This window comes from Cryptomeria japonica, chromosome 10 (assembly GCF_030272615.1).
Source record: "Cryptomeria japonica chromosome 10, Sugi_1.0, whole genome shotgun sequence".
Classification (NCBI taxonomy): domain Eukaryota; kingdom Viridiplantae; phylum Streptophyta; class Pinopsida; order Cupressales; family Cupressaceae; genus Cryptomeria; species Cryptomeria japonica.
The window spans coordinates 756151771-756163332 of NC_081414.1; positions in this window are offsets into that span (position 1 = coordinate 756151771).

Genomic DNA, 11562 nt, shown 5'->3' on the forward strand with positions numbered 1-11562 from the left:
AAACTTTGGGTTCAGACTTCAACTAGAGTTATTATTCTTATTGTTGGGTTGAATAGTGGCTAGATGCCCCCTCCTGATCTGGGCATGTGAGTGGCCCCATGGGGTTGTATCATGATACGGACCACGAGTGACTCCATGAGGAGATCCTGCAATCCATCTCCATCATGATCCCTTGGTATGTGGATGCCTCTGTCTGTGATGCCGCTAGGTCATGTTGTCCATCATAATATATCTCGTAGGACCTCAACCTTCATATGAATAGGGGAGAAAAGCTCCTTTTTGTTGGCAAATGCACACTCCAATGAGATATTATAGGTGATTGAAGGTATTGTCATTGATGGCAACCTTACAATAATGTGATACTGATAGGCAGACATAGGAACTGTCACCTGCACCGAAAAGGAATAATACCGACACCTTGGCTGACATCAATTTTGTATAAACATATTTTGTAATTAATTGTAAAATCTTTTGTAAGCTGACATGGTGGATTGTAGTATGACTCATATATGTATGAGATCATTATCAATCATTTAGTGAAGGATATTATGTGAAAGATGAATAGAAGGTAGCAGACCTAATATGCGAATTATTGGATAAGGGTTTATGTTTGTAGCAGAGCTTAAACTAGTACTGAATCTGGCATAGGAGATGCTAATCTGAAGTAGTACAAGACATTAGATTAGTATAATCCATTTTTGTAAGTTAGTGTGACTTCCTTTGTAATTGAGCAGTGAGCTCTAGGCACTTGGCCTTCCTCCATGTACAGGCCCCTATTGTAGCAGTAATATTCTCTTATTGACAAGTAAGTGAATATTGTGGGTCACAAATCCCACCGAGGTTTTTCCCACACCGGGTTTCCTTATTAAAATATTGTGTTATAGTGTGCTTTTCATGTTGTGGTTGTTATTCTTATTTGCTGCATTATTTCTAGCTTACCGATACACAGTTTTAATATGTTTTTCATGTTATAAGACAAGAAATCTTAATTACTGGTCAGATACTAATTCACCCCCCCTCTCAATATCTTTGGGAATCCTAACAATTGGTATCAGAGCCTGGTCCTCTATTTTCAAAAGCCTAACAGCTTGAGGAAGATCTTGACACTGGCAAAGATAGAAAACTTGAGAAAGCAATTGGAAACAACTCTTTTAGACAATGATGCAGAAAAGGTGAAGAATATAAAACTTGAGGATGATCTAAAGGCTGCTCAGGATATTATTCAAGCACTTAAAGAGAATTTTACTATTGCAAGGAACAAGAGTAGAGAACTTTGTGAAAAGATGTAGAATGATGAAGATGAAAAGGAAACTCTTAATGATTTGGTAAACAAGGTAAGACAAGAAATTAGTACAACAAAGAATGAGATGTAAGATATGGCTATGAGATTTTGTAAAGAAATTGAAGATAGAAATAAGAATGAAGAAGACTTGGTTAGAAGACTGAATGATGCTAGAAATGAAAACACAAGACTCAGTCATGAGAATGATATGCTAAAGACAGATCTAATTCACTTAAAACATGAGAAAACTGAACTCATGAGATAAAAGGACTTCTTGGAAAATGAATTGGCTACAACAAATCAACACAAGGAGAAATTCAAGAAAAGTTCAGAGGAAATTGATGACATGCTGAAGAATCAGAAACCTAATGGTGATACAAATGGCCTTGGCTTTGAAGTTGGTGAAAGCTCTGGTACTGCAAACAATCATGATCATAGTAAATTGGTAAGACAACCTAATGCTTACAAATTTAATGAGAAATGCTTTAAATGTAACAAGTATGGTCATAGAGAAAATTAGTGTAGATCTAGAAATTATCAGAACACTAATACACCCACCGGTCAATGTTCTAAACTCAACAAAGTTGGTTATAATTCAAAAAATTGCAGAATGAATGTAAGATGTTATGTTTGTGGAAGATTTGGACACCTATCTAATCAATGCATAACACATACTGGCATAGGGTATGGGAAAGCTATTTAGAAAAATAATGTGACTTATTATGCTTGCAACAAGATTGGACATATTGCAAAATTTTTCAGAAGTAAGGCATCACCGGTAAATAACAAAGGTCCTAGCTTGAAAGGTAAAGAAAAGGTTGAAGAGGTAAAGCAAGAATTCTCAAAACAATGGATCAGAAAGTCAGAATAGAATGTTGATGGGAATACTCCTACACTAGCAGAACAAAGTAACACTCCACCGACAAGAGACTCTTCATCTAACTGAAGGAAAATCCTTGAGGGTTTAGCAACAAAATGAAAAACATGCTATTATTCCCTCGGTTGATGGTGAGAAGTTGAAATTACTTCTATACCGATAGATGAGTTAAGTTGTGACTTAACTAACGAGCATTAAATATGGTAGTTGGAGAAAATAACATTATAAAGAAAGTGTTTCGGCTCCTTTTTCATTCACCAACCATTCAAATCTTTGAGAGTGCAAAAATTCCTAAGCGAAGGCATCCTTAGCAAAGAAGTGAAGCAATTCATCCAAGCACTCATCCCTAAGGTAGATTGAGGTATTTATTACTATGGCTTCTTCATCCACTCCTAAATTTATTGCAAACCCTACTATTGTTGAGGTTGTTAAGTGCCCTAGACCCGTATTCAAACTAGTTCCTGAAATAGCGAAGAAAGATGATAGCATAGGTACATTCTCTCAAATTCCTAAGGGAGTAGTATATGTTGAAGACCCTAGGATGTCTATACATTATAATATCGAGGAATTAGGTGATGATGAGATCAAAAACATGTATAAGACTGTGATTTGTGATAAATCTGGAAATGTCAAGCTAGAACACAAGGTAGTAGAAACCCTAGGCTTTGTGGGTATTCTTAGCATTCCTGATTTTCCTGAGGATATTATAAGAATTGTTCTAAGAAGAGTACATGGTGAATTCTTTTGGTTGGATTCGATTCATAAAATCACAAAAGAAGCGGTAAAAGCAGTAATAGGGTTACCTTCCACCGGTATCAGACATGACAGAACAAAGAAGGTAACAAATGACACAGTGATAAACCTAACAGGTGCAACGTTTGACAAAAGATCTCTAAGGGTAAACGATGTAAAAGACATCAATGCCAGATTTATCAGTATGATCTTAGGTTATAAAGCTACAAATGCAAATAGGTTGAACTCAGTTTCTAGCCTATGTATCAAAAGTGCGTATGATATGGTTAATGATAATACAAGAATAGATGTATGTGAATGGTTCAAAGATGAGCTGGTAGATAATATGAAGAAGATCAAAGGAGATAAGAAAGGAACATTCAAATTTGGAAATTTGCTTGTTTGTCTAATGTTGTACATAACTAAACAACTTCCCGGTATTGGTAGAAGCGATTTTGGTTTTGATATACCGGTAGGAAAGCAACTATTGGATCTATTGAGCAATATGGGAGAAAATCAGGGGAAAAACTTAAATGAACATTTTCAAGCATTGAAAGCTCGAATGAAAACAAGAGTAAGACTGTCACAAGCCATTGTAGACAAATATTAGAAAGAAATTTGTTTTGTAATCAAGAAAGATGAAATCTGGATGGAGGCAGTTGTCCCTAGAACTATCTGGGTAATTGAAATGGGCTATGAAACAGACGACAATATTATTGAAACTTATGCAAAACCCCTCCTTGAAGCACCAAAGGAACCCACTGAGAAAGTTTTTGGAAATGCTGAAATAATTGAGAGTGGAATTCAGTCAAGGAAAAGGGTTAAGAAAGTTGAGGAAACAGTAAGGAAAGGAACCCAATAGGCTAAAGCAATTAAGGAAGATGTTTTGAAGCAAACTGGTATATAGGAAAGTGAGTTGGAAAGACTTCAACCGAAAACTCATCTTTCACCGGTTGGAACTTCCTCTGAAAGTGATATACCAGCGATATTTAAAAGGGTAGAAAGGAAAAGAAAACCCTCACCGCTACCCTCACTGGTACCCTCACTTGCACCTAAGAGAACCAGAGAAAAACAATAGGCAGTAAGGCCTCCAGTAAAGAAAATGACTCCTAAGAAGAAGAAGGTAAAAAAAGACATTGCTCCACTATAAGCTTCTTAGTGAAATTACAGAGGATGGTATACACTAATAAATTTGGGGTCAAATTCTGATAGAGGTTTCCGATGGACTAGGAGCATTGTGTGAAAAGTTGATTTTTTTAAAAAAAAATGCCCGTGTTTGTCGGAATTCCGATGACCTATGCCCGTGTTTGTCGGAATTTCGACGACTTGGAGCATTTTATTAAAAAAAAAAACACAATGCATTTTCATTTTGAAAGCACAAGCGGCGATTGTCTTGCCTCCCTGCCCCCCACCGTCGGAGCTATCTCTGCACAAGCAAGGTAAGGTTTTATTTGCAATGAAAGGAACTCTATTTTGTGAATTAATCCATTTTGTGCATAATAATAGCGGTTTATTCCTTCCTTAATATATTATCGCTCAGGGCTGCGGGAACCATGCCCTCAAAATGTCTTGATTCCCACCCACCTTAGAATTGGACTATGCTATGATCGTTAATAAGCAGCAGATCTCTTTCTTTAATTGGTTCTAATCACCAGAATCATTTAGTCTACATGCAGTCTCGAACGGTAGATAGGTAAAGTTCGCACCAGATCAATCCAATCCAAATCTTACCTGCAATCTTAAAATTCCATGAAATGACATCTCTTTGAGGTATTCCATCATACAGTTCACATGCCATGTGTATGCCACCCCATTTTCCGATTTTTGTTATTGGAGCATTTGTAACTAATTTCTGACAAAAATCCCCTTCGATTATGCTTTGATGGATGTCCATACCTTGTTCGAAAGCTCCTATTTTGGCACACACAAGGAGGATGCTAGCAAACATTGCATTGAGATAAACATGACTATATTTCATTGAGATAAACATGATTGTATTTCCCTTTGTATTGATCTAGGGCTACTCATTAATGTATCTATGGATTTCCCTTATTCACTATGTTGTGACAGTCATTTGCAGATTTGGGACTATCATCTTTCATAATTTGATGTCTTTAAGATGTGGGTACATTGCTTGACAAGAAAAGCCCAAGCATTTGTGAAGTTCAAAGAGTTTAAACCCCTTGTTGAATGGTCATCCAATTGTTCTCTAAATGCAAAATTCTCAAGTAAATGAGAAATTCACTCAAAATGGTTTATCCACAACTAAAAGAAAACAACGAACCACTACATATATGCATCAACAAAAGAGTGTTGTATAGAGACCTAATCATGCCTTCATGGATATGTAGATCAAGTTCCTACATTTTGGACAAAAGCAATTCACACAATAATATATTTGTTGAACACACCCACCACAAAGATTTGGTTATGCAATAATATATTTGTTGTTAACTTTATCATGGAGGATTTGGTTATGCTTGTTACAATCAAGGTTTGACCAAACTAATTCTTAAATATACAAATGAAGAGTGTGGTTGGTTGGTGACTAATTACTCTTTTTAACACCATTTACAAGATCATATCTAAGTCAAGTGTCTCAAGAATAAAGCTACTACTAAGAAGATAGTTTGCCTAAAGCAAATGGGTTTCTTGGGTGGCTATTTATTGTAGATAACTTAGTTCCTTCATGAGAATCAATCAATTTGGAACATGTATAACTCATATTTGTGACATGTCACTAATGCAATTCCTTAGTACTTGTTTGAGTACTATCTCCTCTATTGTTTTCTATCCACTTTTGTGTCCTTCTTAGAACAAATAATAGATTAATGAGAAGGTGGAAAAGGTGGATTCACCTAAGAGGGAGTGGATTTTCCCAATAATATGTTAGATTCTCCCAAGGATGGATGGACTATACACTTGAAAGGTAGATGATTAAGGATGATGACAAGGTGAATTTTCCTTAGAATGATAGGGTTGATTTTCCTAAGAACAAGTAGATTCATGTAAACTAGAGGATACAAATTGGGACAAAATAATGGAAGGAGACAAAAACTAGATAGATTCACCTAAATGGGAGTGTAGTCATCTAAGGATAGGAAAAATTCACCATTTGTGTAAGAAAGATGGATAAGATAAATGATTTATGTGAAATAGATTCACCTAAGAGAAAGTAGATTCACATAAGGATAGGTGGATTTTCCTAAAGATGAAGGGATAAGACTTAACAAAAAGAGGACTTAGGATGATGACAAGGAGGATTCATTTAAGGATATGGCATATTCACCTAAGGGATAGTGTATTCTCCCAAGAAAATGGAAAATTTATTGATTGGTGGAATGACATACTAGATCAAGGAATGATACAAGGGTAGATTCACCTAAATATAGGGTAAATTTAGCTAAAAGGGTACCCATGAGATTGTGGTACTGAGTACCTATCTATGGATGGTGTATTTGGATACAATTATGATGAAACCATGCTTGTGTATGATGAAACAAAGTCCAGATCTCTATTATAGGTCCAACATAATCTCTATTATTTGAGACACCATTTTATTAGCATATCCAATTAGGGTAATTTATGGGTTTAATTATGGATCATGTTGTCTATTTCCATGCACTATTGAGCTTATTTTGATGTATTGTGATTATTTTAATTTTGAAGTTATAAATAAATTATGTTTGTACCTTAGAAAGGGTAATTCCAATTGATGTTTGGGCAGTTTATTTGAAAACTTATGGTGATTATTGCCCAATGTTATGTAATGGAGTTATTTTTACACTAAGTAATTAACTAGAAAAATGAATTTGTATTGTTGTACAAGTATGATGAAACCATGCTTGTGTGTTTACATGTTTGTGCATCCTATTGAGAACCAACCTCGTTGTTGAGGAACTCAATAAATGTGGTGTTAAGTAGAAGAATGGAAAACTCAAGAAGCTATGGTGACATATTGTGGCATTAGTAGGGATTATCTCTATTGACCACACCTTTCAAAGATAGTATCCCCTAGTTCTCCTCATAGAATGGACCATTGGATGGCTCATAGTGGTATCCTATCCTACATTTATCTTGATGGCATTGTCGATAGTTGGTATGTGGTTCTTGGTATGGGTTTCCTCTTACCCTATTATCTTATTTATATCTTTGTTCCAACATGTGGAGATTGATTTTTGTCATGCTATGATGATTTTCATGTTTGCATGTGTTTTGACATTATGCAAATAGATATGATGTCACACCATACTTATGTTTTGATATAGTGTAGGTGATGGTTACAAGTTGTTGATGGTAGCGATTTGGGTTCAAAGACACTATTCCACACACACACACAAATATTTGAAGATACATTTTATATTATTCCTTCTTAGTGGCGATTAGTGTTGGAAGATTTGCACACATGTAGAGAGGAACTCATGTTAGATACAATAGGTTGTGTTTGATAACATATGAATGTGCCTCATGATGTATACATATAGCTTTGGTGTGTGACATGCATGCACATTTTTCCATAAGACACATTGTTGTGTGGCATGTGCCCTATGCATGTCTTCTTTGTGAGGCACGTTGCTATGTGCAATGTGGCCCTAGGTATGTATTCTCTATGAGGTGTATTGCCATGATATGTTAGGATTTGTAGTGTGCAGGCCACAAATGCATGCATGAGGGACTATTATTATAGTCATGTTTTTTGGGCATGTAGCCTAGGCATGTCTTCTCCATTAGGTACATGGCCATGCCATGTGGGAGTTTTTGTGTTCATGCCACAAATGCACACATGAGGGACTATTATTGAAGTCATGATGAATCTTCACTCTATTTAGCCACAATTTATAGTCGTATAGTTATGTAATGTGCACTTTTAAGTATTGTGAAGTTTCCTTCAATTATTGATGATCTCTCATCTTTGTTGCATGGGCCAACAATTTTATTTTATCTTGTTTGAATTAGTTTAATCACTATTGTGAGTTTTCTCTATTGTGTAGTTATTGTGGCTATGTTTGATTTGCTATTGGAATTGAACACATTTATTTGACTTATTATTGGTACTATTTTTTCTTTCTTTCAATATTTATGATCTTTGGTAGTTTAGTGAAACTCTTGCTATTTTTAAATGTTGCCTTCTTTGTTCTGATGTGATTCCTCACCAAGATCGACATAGATAACCTTGGATGAGTGTATATAAGGAATCAAACATTGGGAAAATTTGAGGATAGGGGCAAGTGTTTGTTGTATGGGTAGCTACGATCCACTTGTACATTCTTAGTGATTATTGATGGCTATGTCTTGGAGGCTCATCCCATTAAACAAACAAGGGTTGCATGTGGATTCAAGACCATCATTTCATATGGTTCTTGGTTACTTTGTGAGACCATGACATCCTCTTAGACCAATATGTGAGCCTTGTATTGTTATCCTTGCAATGTGGATGAATAAGTGTATGTTAAAATAAATGCTTTGCATGCCATATAGTTGCATATGAGTTGTTCACATCATCAAATCATGATTTAGAATATGATTAATTGTTCCATTTTGATGTGATTGGATATGATTAGATATAATTTCATTGAAGAAACAAGAACTAAGCAAAATTATGCAAAATTGACAAGATTAAGCATAAACAAGCAAATAATAAAGAAAAAAGCTAACATAGAGGTACATATTTGGAAATAAGACTCTAAAATGAACCTAATCAGTTACCTATAGGGAGAATGAGGTTAGAGATAATCTACCTATATGGAAAGTGGTTAAACTCTACCTCTAAGTGGCTCATCTTGAGCATTGCCGGTATATGGGCATTGATGGCATATTATATTTGGTTCTATCATTTTTGTGGGTGCAAAATTAACAAGGCAAAATAGTATTAGTGGGATCATGATCTCATCAAAATGGTTTTGGCTTTGCATTTATAATAGCACATTGATCACACCTTACGAAAGGTTCAAATCTCATACATAGCATCCCAAAGTAAGGTCAATAATGATGTAACTTAATGCTTAAAATGGAGTTCTAGGTAGTCATATACCGATCATTTCCAGGATTGATGCTTAAACTAGAGTTCTGGGTAGTCATATACCCATGGCATAGGGTAGGGGTGACCTACAAATAATGCTAGTTCTAGATACCTGTTTGCTTGGTGTATAACTTGTCAAAATTAGATCGATTGGCTACAGGTCTGCCATAAAGTTTCCAACTTATCACCAATGAAAATACAAGAACCAAGGCTTAGAATACTCAAAAATGTCTCTCAGAAAGTCTGCAACAGGCAAACTTTTAGTAAGAATTTGCAGACACAATGCTCAGAAATTCACACAATTAGCTACCTTAAATACGTTCTCTAATAAGTTCAATGTTTTAAGATGAAAAAGAAGAGTTAAATGGTTTTGGTTCGATTTGCAATTTTTGTGAAGCTTTTGCACTGAAGTTTCCATAGCCTGATTTTTTTGCCTGTGAAGAAAGACCATGTCAGATAATATCATCGAAGAACAAAATAAGGAGACAATTGCTAGATTACGGTCTAACTTGAAAAGAAAAGGTGATGGGAAATGTTATTGTCCCTGCAAAATTTGTAAGGGCTTAAAGACTAGAAGACTTCTAATCAAAACAACTAAGAAACATTGTAGGCAGCATGGTCACATTGAAGGGGGACATGATTATCATCCACTGGTAAGTTGTTCATTATATCATTTTAACAATTTATATACATAATAAATCACTTGATAATGAGATCATGATCATGGTTTATTTATGTTGATCATTTTTATATAGGCCGAGCACCCCAGGGCACATGATATGGACCAACACAACCCGAAGAATATGGTTTTCGAAGTGGAGGAACATGGAGGTGTGAATATCGAAGCTGAAGATAATGATCCCATGGAAGATGACAATCATGCACCAGAAAACACAATTGAAGATGATGGTACAAATACATTGATCCATGACACATTTAGTACTGGCATAGCTGATCATGATGATCAGGATGACCTTGATGTTCATGATTTACCTCTTCTTAAGAAGGCATATGAGCCCCTTTACAAAGGCTCCCAAACAACTCTTCTCTCTGCTGTATTGTTGTTGGTGAACTTGAAGGTTATGAATGGTTTATCCAACATAACAATCTCACGTATGTTAAGGTGTGTCATACATCTCATTACAGTTAATAAATGGTGAATCATGTACCATTAATATTATTTATATTAACACCTCAAACTTTTTTTTTTTGCTGTAGATTGATAGGTGAGTTTTTCTTACCACCATCAAATATTCTACCTCGCTCATACCGAGAATTATCTGCCATTATGAAAGATATTGGAATGGAGTATCAAACAATAGATGCTTGTCCCAATGATCATATTATATATCATAAACAACATGAATTTGGAATAGAATGCCCTGAATGTCATATTAGTAGATATCGAACAGATCAAATAACAAAAAAGGTGTCTCGCAAGGTTCTTCATTATATTCCCATTATTCCATGTATGCAACGATTATTCAGGTGCACTAGCTTGGCATAATTTATGGATTACCATGCACGCAATAGAAGTCGAGATGACATTATTTGAATGCCTGTGGATGGTTCAACATTTATGGACATAGAGGAAAAGTGGCCACACTTTAAAGAAGAACCTCGTAATCTCAAGCTTTCATTGGCAGTGGACGGTGTCAATCCATTTGGAGAGTTGAGATCTGTTTACGCGGTGTGGCCTATTTTTGTTATCAACAATAATATTCCTCCATGGATGTCAATAAAGAGGGAGCACATAATGTTGGCAATGATTGTTCCAGGTATTTTATCATTTAATAGTCATCTACATTTAATTATAAATATTGCAGTAAAATGGTCATAATAATTATGTAATGTTTTTGTTCATTCCACTAGGCAAGTACCAAGTTAAAGATATGAATGTATATATTGAGCCTCTTATCGACGAGTTGCTGGAGTTATGGAATGGTGTGACCATGTATGACATCTCTAGACCAATAGGACAAAGACAATTTCAATTCCATGCAATGCTTGTATGGACAATACATGATGCCCCAGGGCTAACACATTTTTGTGGTACGTTATAGTGTTCAAGTTGCGCATGATAATTATAATTATAAAAATTAACAGATTTAATAGAATTATACATTATCTTGTAGGTCTTCAAACAAAGGGAAAATTTGCATGTCCAGTTTGTGGTCCAAAGATGAAATCCCGTCATTCAAAAAGTTTAGGAAAGCAGGTGTTTGATGAGTATAGGCACTTTCTTCACAAAAATCATAAGTACCGGAATACTGAAAAAAATCTTTTCAATGGGAAAGAAGAGACTACATCAAAGCCATGAAGAATGACTCCTCACTTATGGAAGTTGGGATATAATAGAATTAATCGTCAAGGTAATGTCATTCCATCTAATGGTTTATGTTTGGAATTTGAATTTTTCTATCGTGTTTTGTTTACTAATGATGTAATTGATGATACTGAAGGTCGTCAAGGCATGGATGACCACCTTCCAAAGGGACTAAAAAGTTATCCCAGACAATTCAGTAGGTTGCCTTACTATGAGTAGCTACAAATTGTGCATTTGTTTGATACAATGCATATTGGAAAGAATATAGCAGAGACATTATGGAAAATATTGGATGGAAGGTGTGACAAAGAAAAAATTGTCAAAAT